General features: G+C 36.0%; 1 protein-coding gene across 1 annotated transcript in view; it reads right to left on the bottom strand.

The window, feature by feature from the left end:
- Positions 1-16,573, bottom strand: part of LOC127858931 (teneurin-m-like) — a 266,676-nt gene that overhangs the window by 101,166 nt on the left and 148,937 nt on the right. The window contains exon 6 of the mRNA XM_052396275.1: positions 7,432-7,474. The gene's annotated coding sequence lies outside the window, so the exon portion shown is untranslated. The remainder of the gene's footprint in view (positions 1-7,431; positions 7,475-16,573) is intronic.

A 16,573-nucleotide genomic window follows, 5' to 3' on the forward strand; every position in this document is an offset into this window, starting at 1 on the left:
GTATAGAGTGAGGGTGTGGTGGTAATTTGTGAGATGATCTTAAAAAAAAAAAAAAAAAGAAAACAATAAAAAAAAAAATAAAAAAAAAAAATTGGGGGGGGGTGGGGGGGGTGGGGGGGGGGTATAGTGTGAGGGTGTGGTGGTCATTTGTGAGATGATCTTAAAAAAAAAAAAAAAAAAATAGGGGAGGGGGAGGGGGGAGGTGGGGGGAGGCACGGGGGACGGTTTGGGTGGAGTCTATTGTGGTATGTCAGGTAAGAGTAGTTTAGTCAAAGTATCAATCAAATCTAATCATAAATAAAGAAGTTATGGCAATTTTAGCCAAATTTAATAATTTGACCTTGAGAGTCAAGGTCATTCAAAGGTCAAGGTAAAATTCAACTTGCCAGGTACAGTAACCTCATGATAGCATGAAAGTATTTGAAGTTTGAAAGCAATAGCCTTGATATTTAAGAAGTAAAGTGGATCGAAACACAAAATTTAACCATATATTAAAAGTTACCAAGTCAAAAAAGGGCCATAATTCCGTAACAATGACAACCAGAGTTATGCAACTTGTCCTTTTACTGTACCCTTATGATAGTTTTTGAGTGTTCCAAGTATGAAAGCAATATCTATGATACTTTAGGGGTAAAGTGGACCAAAACATAAATCTTAACCAAATTTTCAATTTTCTAAGTATAAAGGGCCCATAATTCCGTCCAAATGCCAGTCAGAGTTACATAACTTTGCCTGCACGGTCCCCTTATGATATAATAAGTGTTGCAAGTATGAAAGCAATAGCTTTGATACTGTAGGAATAAAGTGGACCTAAACACAAAACTTAATCAAATTTTCAATTTTCTAAGAATAAAAAGGGCACATAATTCTGTCAAAATGCCAGTCAGAGTTACATTACTTTGCCTGCACAGTCCCCTTATGAAAGTTAGTAAGTGTTGCAAGTATTAAAGCAATAGCTTTGATGCTTAAGGAATAAAATGGACCTAAACACAAAACTTAACCAAAATTTTCAATTTTCTAAGTATAAAAAGGGCACATAATTCTGTCAAAATGCATGCCAGAGTTATCTAACTTTGCCTGCCCAGTCCCCTCATGATAGTAAGTAAGTGTAACAAGTTTGAATGCAATAGCATTGATACTCACTGAGAAAAGTGGACCTAAACGCAAAACTTAACCAAAATTTTCAATTTTCTAAGTATAAAAAGGGCACATAATTCTGTAAAAATGCACGCCAGAGTTATCTTACTTTGCCTGCCCAGTCCCCTCATGATAGTAAGTAAGTGTACCAAGTTTGAATGCAATAGCATTGATACTTTCTGAGAAAAGTGGACCTAAACGCAAAACTTAACCGGACGCCAACGCCGACGCCAAGGTGATGACAATAGCTCATATTTTTTTTTCCAAAAATAGATGAGCTAAAAATTACATGAACACAACTGTGATTGTATATCCTCTTATTAACAAAAACCATAATAATAATGCGCATATTCTACTTTCATTCCCAGAATTGTGTCTCCTGTTATGCCTGAAAAGAAATGTATGGGTGTATATCCAGCTGTCCTGTTTTACAAGCCACATGGCTTATCAGTGAAAGAAGCTATTAGATAGATACCCATCTCAGTTGATAGATATAGACTGTCCAAGCAACCTTCATGCTATCTGAAACAATCTTCACTTGAAAGGGAACCATAAACCAGAGGAAAACCAAATGGCACCAAAAATTATCAAATCAATTAGAACCCAAGACATTTCAACATAAAGGAAATGCATTAATGGAATGTTTATGGTTTCTCTATCAGCACTTATTTATTGGATTTTTTAAAGAATATTTTTTATCTTCAACTTTTCCTTATTCACTGAAAGCATCTAATGGTGGATTATGTCTGTGAATTCTTTGTTAACAATATGGACATTTGGTGTTAATTATAATTCAAATGCACTCATATTTAACAGCATTCAACCATTCTCTTATAAAACAAGAAAAATCTAATATTTGTTTTTTTTTACATTTTGAAATAATACTGGCATGACATCCATAAATCACACTTAAAGATACAACAAGCCTAATAAACCATTAATGTCTCTTAATAATAGTCAACCTTCTTCCAAAACCAACAGCTGAATTTCAAAAATGCTATATTGCCTCATCTTCTTGAAGGAAATATAAAAAATAACAACAACAGCAGATTTTTTCATTTGAGCTGGTGCCAATCAAGAAATTAGCTGTCAACTAATTTCTACATGTATGATTTTCATCAATTCTGCATGTACACATGTCTAGATATTGATTGACAAACGATTTATGACAGCGTTACAACAACAGAAGTGACTTCCGACAATCAAACTGGCTGAGTCAAGTGTAGGATTTACATAAAACACACATTACTCGCAGTTAAATTGTTCATCCACCATGAAGAGGCAGCCATATTCAAGAATCCTGTAACCAGCACTATCCAATTAAGTATAGTATTCCCCTGATGATTACATCTATTGTTTACGCGATATTATGAAAAATTTGCATTTTAAAAATATTTGTTATTGATAATAATCTTGAAAATCATATTTAATTATGCGTATTTTGTATTTGGTATGCCTTTAATTTCAGGATATCTGAAGTGAGAGCGGTTGACGTTGTACATGGGATGTCCCAGGCATGATGGCAGGATGGATGATGATGTTATTATCAAGTGGTGAACAGATTTGGCTCAAGATTTAAACATTATAATTATCTGGGCATTTATCCAGAACTTTTGCGTTAAATGTAAGTCTGAATGATGGTTTTTACCATGAAAATATCAACAAACTGCTGTCAGATGGCCTTCAATAAAAAGAGTACTGACATGCTCTAAGTGGGAGCATATGACCTGCGCAATGCGAAAATGGGCCTTAGTGCATAATTTGAAACATGTAGCTCAAGATATTCCTTTGAAACTGTATACTCTCATAAGGAACCAATACATCCACTTATGTGACCACGAAACCTTGCATGACTTTGTAGACGACAGATAAATTCATGATCAGACTGCCCTGGAGTTATGCTGGCCACATATGGCAATAAAACAACTGTCAAACTATTCAGCTCGTATCAAGGTTAAATAAGAACTTTGTCACAAACGTTTCTAATACCTCTGAACCGTTGGATCAGATATGTTCAGGGGAAAGAACTCAGGAATGAGCAGAGCATTGCAAATGAAAAGTGTCTTGTACATTTTTGTTTCAGGTAACTGATTTTTAGCAATAAATATTTCATCCTGTAGATTACGTTTTTGCAATAGAGATGGAAAACAGCTTACCTTGAAAACAAATTTTTCCAATATCATTACATGTATATGATAACATTCCAGGGAATTTCATAGGTTAGTTTGTCCTATAGCCACCCAATGCGATGCACACAGAATAAAAACACTGACAGTACATACCATCACCTCAGACATTCAAATACTTCCAAACATGTTAACATTCTGGTAACCAAAGCCAATCATCACTTATATATATTATTGCCGTGTGAAAGCAAATTCCTAGAAATTTCAAACATTACAGTATTCCAGTATTCTGTGATTTATACATGTCATTTAGGTAACAGTCAATCCAATGAAATATTTTGTCAGTGAAATCCTGCAGACAAAAAACTAAACATTTTTTCAACACATAACTCCATCAGTATTTTATGAACCATGTTTTATCACATGCATCTCACAGATTTAGCCTTGTAATGTCGGAAATGCACATCACCATCAGTAGATTGTAAAGCTCTACCACATTGGCACCATAAACATGAGCACCCAGTGTGCCATGCATGTAGTAAAATGCTTATCACCAACAGTAGTCTAACTCATTGAATTACTGCCATTGCCATTTGCATAAGTGGGGCATGATATATGAAATTTCTAAGAATAATAAGATATAACTACCAATTAAGTTTTAAGTTGATATTTCTAATAATTATCTTTACATGATCTGGAAAAATATCAATACAAAAATATACAAAAGGAAATAGTTGTACAAACATGGAAGCAAGAGTTACACTTCTAGTGCACTGCACTACCTGTCGCCCCCTCCCAATGAAATTGAACGACCTATTAAGTTTCCAATTGACACCTCATATAGTTATGCTACAGAAAAATTAAAATTCAACAAGGGCTGTTTGTAAAACATGCATGCCCCCCATATGGGTCAGTTGTAGTGGCAGCCTGTGTGTGAATATTTTTTTGTCACTGTGACCTTGACATTTGACCTAGTGACCTGAAAATCAATAGGGGTCATCTGCCAGTCATGATCAATGTACCTATGAAGTTTCATGATCCTGGGCCTAAGCATTCTTGAATTATCATCCGGAAACCATTTTACTATTTCAAGTCACTGTGACCTTTACCTTTGACCTAGTGACCTGAAAATCAATAGGGGTCATCTGACAGTCATGATCAATGTACCTATGAAGTTTCATGATCCTAGGCCTAAGCGTTCTGGTGTTATCATCCGGAAACCATTTTACTGGTTCGAGTCACCGTAACCTTGAACTTTGACCTAGTGACCTGAAAATCAAAAGGGGTCATCTGCGAGTCATGATCAATGTACCTATGAAGTTTCATGATCCTACGCGTAAGCGTTCTTGAGTTATCATCCGTAAACCATTTTTCTGTGTCGAGTCACTGTGACCTTGACCTATGACCTAGTGACCTAAAAATCAATAGGGGTCATCTGCAAGTCATGATCAATGTACCTATGAAGTTTCATGATCCTAGGCGTAAGCGTTCTTGAGTAATCATCCGGAAACAATTTTACTGGTTCTAGTCACTGTGACCTTGACCTTTGACCTAGTGACCTCAAAATCAATAGGGGTCATCTGCGAGTCATGATCAATGTACCTATGAAGTTTCATGATCCTAGGCGTAAGCGTTCTTGAGTAATCATCGGGACACCATTTGGTGGACATACGGACCGACCTACCGACATGAGCAAAACAATATACCCCCTCTTCTTCAAAGGGGGGCAAAAAATAAACCTAGATATCACTAAAATAAATGTTAAGACTAAGCTTCATGAAGTTTGAACAAGAAAGGTCACTTCTAGTGTGTGAACAAGCTCTGTTCAAAATTTGGGCTCATGACCTATTTTATTACAACGCACTCTCCATTCAAGAACTCTGTGCTGATGATATCATTTAAAAAAATGTTCCTACCAAGTTGGACTTGATGTTCTATTTTCTTGCACAAGTATCTATTCTTTCAAAGATATATACTGCTCATTGAGAATGAAGTATAACTGAATCCAACCTAAAATAACTGGAGAAAATGAGAGTGGATTTCAAAGCTTTCCTGGTAACTTTTTATAAAAAATTTTTTTTATAAATTGCAACTCGACCTTATCATTATTTATGGAACCAAGACTCTTTAATAGCAGTAAAAACAACACAAATACAGCAGGAATACCAGCAGCTGAACCACACTAATTGGCAATTAGCGAATTCAGGACTTTTTTTTCCTTTGCACCACAGAGGTGTAACTTACAAATTTTGTGCACATGGGAAAACCTTCACAAAAGATCTGTTCTGTCAAGGTAAAAACAAGAATTGACTGCGCCAGCCTGCATTTCTACTTATTTTATCTTGCATTACTTACCCAAAACATTCTCAGTCTGTTACAAAACATTGCCTACAAATGCCTCATAACAGGCTCAATTAATCAGTTATTGGATATGTTTTGCCAATGGAAACAATCCAGTTATCTTGGTTTGTACATAAAATGTAACGCTTGTGCATTACAGCTTGCATTAATGCAATAAGAATAAATGCAATTTATGCCATAACTAAAACGATCAATATATACTTTGCATAATAGAGTTCTGGAATAGATTTGTAAATCATATTTTACCCAAAGGTTTTAGAACTGTTAATAATTTTAAACACCAATTATCTGTAAAGTTATAGCATGTGCAAGCAGCTTTCCATAATTGTAGATTAATTACTTTACTTAAAAGGTCTGCTTTTTATTGTTTTTCTGTTTAAGTGTCTTTTAATGATTTCCACCACCAACAGCAAAGTGGTATGATGATGAGGATGAGCTGACTGTATGATGACAAAAACCTGCTGGGTATTTATTTATACTGCACCAGGAAATTGATCTGGCTCAGTGAAATGCTTTCAAAACCCTTTTCATCATCTAGATGTTTGCCAGCTGTGCAACAAAGTGTAGTGTTGACAGCAGCCAAGTGACCATGGGCTGGGATCTCTGGGCAAAGGGTATTCCTGCAAATCTATTCATGGTAAGTGCAGAGAAAAAAGCAAAGACCATTAGCCCAGAATGCATGGTGAATATCAATAGATGACATACACACACAGTGTTTGCATGTCAAATGCAGATATGCTGACAAGGTAATTGATTACTTTTGAACACTTTAAGTTCCATCTTTACCCTGGCATGTCGACTGGAATGATAAGGTTCAATTAAAAAGATTGTTGCCAGTCAGTGCATCAGATCAGTTTCACATGTGTGGTAAACAAAATCCAAACTAGCTCATGTCAGTTTCTCAAAATATGGTAACTATTTTTAAGTTCAGTCCTGGGATATTGGCAAGTTACAAATTGTGTTTACAAGTGTTCTTGAACAATACATACAGTCCGACAAAATTTTACAAATTGCGTAATGTGTATTATTGCTATATATTAGATTATCATATTCAAAATATTGCAAGGTATAGCATGATGTTCTACAATCACAATGAACATCTTTGCATCATCACATAACCAGTTCACAGAAACACACATCTTTAATAGTACAAAACATCTATTTCAGATTCAAAAGAAACCTGCTATGAAAATCCAGTGCTCCAGCTAGGCCTAAATTGAAGGGCGCCCCACCCTGCCCTCCCAAACCTCCGCCCTGACCTTCCTAGGGCCCCCCCCTGCCATTAAAAAAAATTTTTTTATTTTTTTTTACATATTATGATGATTAATAAATCTCTTATTAAAATACATTGTAATTAATTTATTCCTCATTGTAGTCATTAAATTTGAATTGTTTAATGACGATGGGAATAATTTATTCTTACAATATTAATAACATATAAATCAACATGCATGAGGAAGCATTCTAGAAATGCCCGCGAGCTCGAAAGTGCCCTTTTGACAAAATACTGTGCGTCCAAAGTGCCCTTTTGACAAAAAATCCCCCTGCCCTTTTCAAATCCTAGCTGCAGCACTGAAATCCTTAATAATTATATCATATATATTATTTACAGTGGATGTAAGAATCATGCTACATGCTAGGTTTTTGTAATACTTAATATGAGCAAGCTGAGTTCAAAATTTACCTGGATTTACAGGCATATGTGCAACTTTCAAAGGCAACAGAACCTTCAATCAATAAAAATACAAAAAACTTACAACATGTATACAGTTTGATTATATAATTGTTTTAAATAATTGTATCTTACCTTAAATATGTTATGATTTTCTTTAGTGGTGTGACATTTCTACCTGAAAATAGACAACGTAATTAATTGAAAGTGAGGGTATATGTTTTCATTGTAGCAACATGTTCAAGACGAAATATCTTACTTCCCTTTTTTTCTCCATTTGTATCACAGTGAATGACTTTTAAAATATAATAAAGCTTAATTCCAATTGAAAGTATCAGATATCTCCAACACATGTTTCAGCATGAAGAACAATTTTTTAACATTTCCTGTTCATCCCTGTCATAAAGCCACAACTCAGAATATCAACCATGTAACCATAGAAATTCCTGGCAATGTAATCCATACAAGTGTGCAATCTAAACAAATCATCCAACATTTGTATTGCAATGCAATAATTCACCATGTTCAGGAGCACACTGACAGTTCACTTTTCAAGTTTCCCACAAACAAATTATTTACTTAACTGCATTTGTTTCACAATAAGAAATCATAGTTTTGTTGCACAATTTTTACTTGTTTTCCAGTTCTGTTTTAGTACTTTAGCACAGGATTGTTTGCCAGTTGTGATTTAAGTAACACCTACAGAACAAGGGCTGTTTGTAAAACATGCATGCTCCCCATATGGGCTCTCCGTTGTAGTGACAGCCATTGTGTGAATATGTTTTTTGTCACTTTGACCTTGACCTTAAGTGACCTGAAAATCAATAGGGGTTATTTGCCAGTCATGATCAATGTACCTATGAAGTTTCATGATCCTAGCCATAAGCGTTCTTGAGTTATCATCCGGAAACCATTTTACTATTTCGGGTCACCGTGACCTTGACCTTTGACCTAGTGACCTGAAAATCAATAGGGGTCATCTGCGAGTCATGATCAATCTACCTATCAAGTTTCATGATCCTAGGAATAAGCGTTCTTCAGTTATCATCCGGAAACCATTTTACTACTTCGGGTCACCGTGAACTTGACCTTTGACCTAGTGACCTCAAAATCAATAGGGGTCATCTGCGAGTCATGATCAATGTACCTATGAAGTTTCATGATCCTAGGCATAAGCGTTCTTGATTTATCATCCGGAAACCATTTTACTATTTCGGGTCATCATGACCTTGACCTTTGACCTAGTGACCTCAAAATCAATAGGGGTCATCTGCGAGTCATGATCAATGTACTTATGAAGTTTCATGATCGTAGCCATTAGCGTTCTTGAGATATCATCCGGAAACCATTTAACTTTTTCAGGTCATCGTGACCTTGACCTTTGATATAGTGACCTGAAAATCAATAGGGGTCAACTGCGAGTCATGATCAATGTACCTATGAAGTTTCATGATCCTTGGCATAAGCGTTCTTTAGTTATTATCCGGAAACCATATTACTATTTCAGGTCACCGTGACCTTGACCTTTTATATAGTGACCTGAAAATCGATAGGGGTCAACTGCGAGTCATGATCAATCTACCTATAAAGTTTCATGATCCTGGGCATAAGCGTTCTTGAGTTATCATCCGGAAACCATTTTACTATTTCGGGTCACCGTGACCTTGACCTTTGACCTAGTGACCTGAAAATCAATAGGGGTCATCTGCGAGTCATGATCAATGTACCTATGGAGTTTCATGATCCTAAGCATAAGCGTTCTTGAGTTATCATCCGGAAACCATTTAACTATTTCGGGTCACCATGACCTTGACCTTTGACCTAGTGACCTGAAAATCGATAGGGGTCATCTGCGAGTCATGATCAATCTACCTATGAAGTTTCATGATCCTAGGCCCAAGCGTTCTTGAGTTATCATTCGGAAACCACCAGATGGACGGACCTACCGACAGACCCATTTTACTATTTAGGGTCACCGTGACCTTGACCTTTGACCTAGTGACCTCAAAATCAAAAGGGGTCATCTGCGAGTCATGATCAATGTACCTATGAAGTTTCATGATCCTAGGCCCAAGCGTTCTTGAGTTATCATCCGGAAACCACCTGGTGGACGGACCTACCGACACACCCATTTTACTATTTCGGGTCACCGTGACCTTGACCTTTGACCTAGTGACCTAAAAATCAATAGGGGTCATCTGCGAGTCATGATCAATGTACCTATGAAGTTTCATTATCCTAGGCCCAAGCGTTCTTGAGTTATCATCCGGAACCACCTGGTGGACGGACCTACCGACAGACTGACATGAGCCAAGCAATATACCCCCTCTTCTTCGAAGGGGGGCATACTTATTGATTTTCTAACAATGAAACAGCAATGATACATATGTTGCTTGTGCCTGAACAAACAAATATGGTTACATGAGCTCTTGAAGTTTTACTGAAATTAACTAGTCAATGCCAATGCTGGCCAAGGGCAAGTGGGAGCAAAATATGTCAATGTTGACCAAGGGCCAGTGGGAGCAAAACAAATCAATGTTGGCAAAAAGCGAGTGGGAGCAAAACAAGTCAATGTTGGCCAAGAGCCCGTGGGAGCAAAAGATGTGAATGTTGGCCAAGGGCCAGTGGGAGCAAAACAAGTCAATGTTGGCAAAAAGTGAGAGGGAGAAAAACAAGTCAATGTTGGCCAAGAGCCAGTGGGAGCAAAACAATTTGATGTTGGCCAAGAGCCAGTGGACGCAAACAAGTCAATGTTGGCCAAGAGTTATTGGGAGCAAAACAAGTCAATATTGGCCAAGAGCCAGTGAAAGCAAACAAGTAAATGTTGGCCAAGAGCCATGGGGAGCAAAAAAATGTCAATGTTGGCCAAGAGCCAGTGGGAGCAAAACATTTTGATATTGGCCAAGAGTCAGTGGATGCAAAATATCAATGTTGGCCAAGAGCCAGTAGGAGAAAACATGTCAATGTTGGCCAAGAGCCAGTGGAAGCAAAACATGTCAATGTTGGCCAAGAACCAGTGGGGGGGGGGGGGGCATGTAAATGTTAGGAAAGAGCCAGTGGAAGCAAAACATGTCCATGTTGGACAAGAACCAGTGGGGGAACATTTGTAAATGTTGGCCAAGAGCCTGTGGGAGAAAAACAAGTCAATGTTGGCCAATAGCCAGTGACAGCAAGACATGTAACTGTTGGCAAAGAGTCAGTAGGAGAAAAACATGTCAATGTTGGCCAAGAGCCAGTGGAAGCATAACATGTAAATGTTGGAAAAGAGCCAGAGTGAACAAACATGTCAATGTAGGCCAAGAGCCAATGGCAGCAAAACATGTCAATGTTGGCCAAGAGCCAGTTGGGGCAAAACATGTCAATGAAGGCCAACAGCAAGTGGAAGAGAAATATTTCATTGTATGCAAATTGTGGTTGTGAAAGTAGGCTTAGGTCTTAGGAAAGTAAAACATGTCAATGTGGGTCATGAGTCAGTTGGAATGAAACATGTTATTGTCCATAAAGAGCCAGTGGCAGAGAGGGAGCTGCTGCTTTAAAATGAGCTTCCCATATGTTTTAACAGACACAGTCCTGCAAGTTGCAATAGTAATCAGCCCAAGTTGGTTTGTTGACAAACAGTGAAGCATATGTATACTTGGGTTTCATAGCAGAGGAATTAAGAAAGGAGCACATGTGGTTTAAAAAGGCAAAATGTCTGGATGGAGAAATCTGAGCCTTAGTTGCTTTGTAGACTAGCATTTTGGTTTCAAAGCAGAGAAATATAGTGAGGTTTCACACATCAAAGCTATATCAATACAATTAACCCTTTCAGTGCGGGAACCGAATTTTGAAGGCCTTTGCAAACAGTTTGGATCCAGATGAGACGCCACAGAACGTGGCGTCTCATCAGGATCAAAACTGTTTGCTATTCTGATAATTTTCTTTGAAAAAAAAAATCGAAGAAAATGCTAATTTTAGAAATTCAGCAGACAACATTTTAGCAGACGACAAATTTCCCAGCATGCAAAGGGTTAACATGCAATACAATAGGGGATGAAGGGCTGTTATTGTGGATGATGCTGCACAGATCCATTCTTTATAGGTAAATGAAATTATTCTCGGTTTGATTAATACGGTATAGTATGGTTTAATACGTGTTATTTAGAAGAGAGATTATGGTAATGGTTTAGCGCGTATAATGCACGGGTTTTGTGTGCATGTTTTAGCGCGAAAGCGCACGAGTTTTTCGTTTTGGGGTATATATGATTTGCACATCTAGTGAGACGCCATTCGAGGGTTGTTTTTGACAGGCATAGTTATGGAGCAAGAAAACGAAAGGGTGATAACCCCGCCCGCCCGCCCTTAATGAGCATATGTATGGTTAAATAATTGCTTTTATGTTTATAATTTTGCTATTATAAAGTCTATATTTAGTATATTTTCAGTTCGGTTTTTAGTCCATGTGAGATGGGATCTTAACACGAACCGATTCCTTTACTGGGAAAGACGATGGGTGTATTTTCATTTAAGTCTGAAGCAGCTAAGTTTTCTTGATTATTTTTACTCATTTTTTACTTAATATTGTGTTTGAATAAGGTCTTTTAAGTTATGGGTGTCATGTTTTTCGAGACTCTCACTTCCTGGAGATAGTACCTCCAGCATACTTATTGTAATATTGGTATGTTTAAATGTCAGTGTTATTTTTTTATTATTTTTTTTTTTTGTCGTTCGTAATGAACGTTTAATTTTAAAGACATTTTTTATTGTACGATTACTTAATATTTTCATTTTGGTGTGACTGGTTAGATGTTGAAGTCGGTTTAATATAGCTGTTAAATTCGTCATATGCATTTATATATTTCTCGGAATATTTATGATTTATCAACATTCTTTTTAGATGCTTTATGGATTTTATGGTTTGAGTGACTTTTTTGTTTCTTGTTGATGTCCGGGGTGTGTGCAGGATGCTTTTGATGTTTGTTTGTTATGTTAACTTGCGCAATGAAATTGATAATGTTTAATTACATTTTTTACTATAAAATACTTAATGTTTACAGTATCTTAATAGCTGCTTATTTGTAGATTTCTCTAAATTAGAGGTTTCGGGAGGTGATGAAGGCACCTAGACACCGGTCTCGAGCCATGGGTCCTCATACGTCCCCCTGGCATTAAAAGAAAAAATAAGAAAACAAAAATGGCAGTAGGGTTGCGTATCCCGCTCGCGGTTTTACCTGAATCGTTTATTACTACTGATTATTGTATGGGGTGTACGTGAAGTCATGTACACTTCTCTTGATTGGTGGTGGTAGATGAATCTTGCAGATATTAGCAGCTGATTTGAACAAATTCATGAATCACATTTGTTAATTTATAATATTTAAGCAAGTTGGCGTGATTGATGGGCATTGGGGACGTCCTGTGTGCACTTTGGGCATCGGCGGGGATCAACTTATTTAAACAGTAACTCTTTATTTGAGATATATATTTGACGTCTAATTGTTATGAATACATTTGCACTTTTTCACATGACACACATGTGTATGTGAAGTGTTCATAATTACATGCTCTACAGCATTTAAATAGTATCGTTTCAGTTCTTTTTACACCTGAACAAAGATGTTGCACCGTTTCCAGTCGTCTCGAGATTCCTCAACTGAGCGGTGCCGTTGAGGTTTATATCCATTGGCACATACAACATATACGGGCGTCAGAAGAATTGTTTTTTGCATTTATTTGTTGAAAGTCCTGTCGAATACAAGCACTCACTCCTATTTTGTCTTTGGTTTATTATTTGTTTGATAATGATAATTATGATGATATGGGTTATAAAGATGATGAGATTTTAATAGTATTTTGAGAATAGAGAATAATAAATTTACTCATAACTATGAGTAAAATGTCTTTCCATGTTTGTCAAGATCACTATGCAAGATTGTGGTGTACACGGAAAGCATTATACATGTTTCCAGTATTCTGAAAAGCAAACTTATTTATTGAAATCCTTACAATTGATACTATAAACTGTTGATTACTTTTCAAAATTATCATATTTTGACTCTCTGGTAAATATTATGGCAGTTACAGGTACATGGCCTTAATTCATTTCTCATTGCCATCAATATATGTCATATATGCACCCAATCAATGGATTTTCCTGCCTGCCAATAAACAAAGACATGCTGTGAGAACCAAGAACCTAAGCATCATCCCCACAGTGTTAACACGGCAAAGAGGACTAATGACGGCTTCTGAGTACTGTGTAACTCATGTAATTGCCAGTGACTTTAAAAGGTATCCAATATCAAAGACGGAAGCTCATTGCAATAAATGTTTTCTTTGGCGGAAACAAAAAGCAATAAAATACTTTGTTCTTATAAACAAAGAGATCTGCATGCAAATGTAACGTTAAGAGTCATAAATTTCTTCATAATTGGATTTTTCAAGAGGGCAAAAATAATGTTAGTTTTCTAACAATGTTTCCAAGAATTCTTGAAAATGCTTATTAATATTTCTTGTATTTGTGTTGACAGTTTCATTAGTAATATAATAAATAACTTAGACTTGAGGTAAAAATCTTGATTTTGTAAGCCTAGACTTATGTGCATTAAAATGTGCTTAAATGTGCCATTATAATGCTGTGTTTGTAAACAGTTTACAGATACACATGGTAATATAAGACAAAAGGTAACAGATCAAATTGCTTTCAAGTTTCCAACATCTGACAATTTAAAGCAAGAATATTTTAGCTAAGTGACCCTGATAGTTCTAGAGTTTGACACTTGTTGAGTTTTCTTCATGGTAATTAGCCACAAGATAAAAGTAAATGAGCCCTAAGATAAACTTAATTAAGAAACATCAAACTGGCAAGGTAAACACAGTTCTCTTTGGTGTGTCTGCTGATGCTACTGCAAGCGGGCCAGGGGCACTTGCTCCTGTTTACTCAAATAATATGGCCAATCTAGGAGGAGTCATTGGAATGTCAGCAAATACTTTAACCCTTTGCATGCTGGGAAATTTGTCGTCTGCTAAAATGTCGTCTGCAGAATTTCTAAAATTAGCATTTTAGAAATATTTTTTTCAAAGAATACTATCAGAATAGCAAACAGTTTGGATCCTGATGAGACGCCACGTTCTGTGGCGTCTCATCTGGATTCAAACTGTTTGGAAAGGCCTTTAAAATTCGGTTCCCGCACTGAAAGGGTTAAACATGAATTGGAGTGAAAGCAGATTTATTTCTTATTATGTCTTACAATATTTATTGAGCAGAATCCAAAAACTACGTGCCTAGTATATAATATTATAATTACACGCACACAAAATGTAGATCTGTTTCCTTGCATTGGTAAATCCACAGAAACATTCAAAAATATAATGCATTTTCCTGTGATGTATTGTCAGTGTTAGAGATATTTTGGCAGACTAGAAGATTGTTGCACAGAAAAAGATTGAAAACCATTATTTATGGAAGTAACTTCGGGGAAATTTGTATTCCTTGTCATTTAAATGCATACAGTTTAAGACAACAAATTACACTGGAATTATTTTTATGACATTCTTGTTGGTAAAATACTGTATCATACTGTTCTACATTATTGCCTATTTTTATGGACATACAGATAAATATTTCTGGGAATAATTTTCTTCATGTTTAAATATCTAGAGAAAAGGTCTGCTTTCAAGTACATATCAAACATATTACACTTTATTACTTTGACAAATAAACAATGCTAATAACATGTTTTCTTCTTTTGTTTCCATTTATGTTTTTATGTCTGGAGGAAAACCAGGTATACATTAATTATTTTCTAATAATATTGTTCATTTTGAGTTTATAGAAATACTAACCAAGGGAAATGGCAAATCGAACAGCACAAAGATTACAGTAACTGCATTTTAAAGTCATGACAAGTTTATAATGTCATCTCCTTTTTTGTATATTTTTATAGAAACCAGATCCAAAAACTGTCTTGACAACTCTAGGTTGCTCACGTGAGACCCGAAAGAACTGAACTATTCTGAGCAGCTTTTAATATGTTTCTTTTTTTTTTAAATGCCAAGATATCATTAGAAAAAAATGTTTTCAGCAAGATTTATGTTTGGACAAAAAAATGATGTTTAGAATTTTGACAACTTTACACTATAGCCATATAATGAAAACTGCCTGGCGATGGACAACATTGCCTCCTAAAAGCTATCCATGAGCAACAAGTGCTCAGGTGGGCTAAAATCTACCAATTATACCAACTCATATTAAGCCACATACAGAATTCTGTTCAATGCAGTTTTTGCATTACATCCATGCAAGAACCACAACAGTGCATTCTCATTACCAATTATTTTGCAATCAAGATATCTTCAACCGTTTTTCCACACTGCAACATTTCTATAAAACCATTTCAGCATAACACATTAAAACCCCATCTCATATCATGATGCTGCCACAGCGTTTCATTGGATTCAGCAAAAACATAATTATTTGCGATTGTTTTCTTAGCAGGAGCTGTCATAAAATGCAACCCTCTTGATCATAAATTTGCACACTGCACTGTGTATGTTGACAATTTTATGACACTGTTAGTCAATTGGTATCAGTTAGTGCTTTTACTGCCTTTACCACACAGCGTCCTCGGTTATTAGAAATTAGCAGCGTGCTAGGGGTGATTTCATTACTTTTATTAGATTGTGAAAGTGGAGTTGATATAAAAACTGGATCAGCAGTGAGAACAGCAACAAACCTGACATAAAATCTGCTTCAAAGTCAGACATGGATTATATTTTCACTGGTATCCAGCCGGTATGACAGACAGAAAATTGCATTTTAGACTGATAGTAATGATAGCACTGCTTTATTGAAGTCTCTCATATTGAAGGAAACAAATGTAACTAACAAACTTAAGTCTTAGAGCTTGATGTTTATTATAGCAAAAACAGCATTACTGTTTACATGATTCCAAGTATAACCTTAATCTTAAAAGCTGTTAATCTACATTTTTTAAGCTATTTTCCAGTTCACAATAACTATTATAAACCTAGGACAGTGATCTTTATAAACATAATTCTAATTGGGCTAGTACAGGAATGTTTTTAATATGTATGATAATTGTTAATTTGAAGCTTTGTTCTCAGTTTTGGTAACAAGGCAATTATGGTATATGCATTCACATTTTCAGACTTCTTCAGATCTAAATGTATAATTCAACAAGCTTCTGTTTTGCCATCTTTCATATTTTAAATCACCATCAAGAGGTCTACTGCAGCCAGTGAATTATTTAATTAACTTCCATGTAGGATTCATGCC

The sequence above is a fragment of the Dreissena polymorpha genome, chromosome 14 (assembly GCF_020536995.1).
Source record: "Dreissena polymorpha isolate Duluth1 chromosome 14, UMN_Dpol_1.0, whole genome shotgun sequence".
Lineage (NCBI taxonomy): Eukaryota > Metazoa > Mollusca > Bivalvia > Myida > Dreissenidae > Dreissena > Dreissena polymorpha.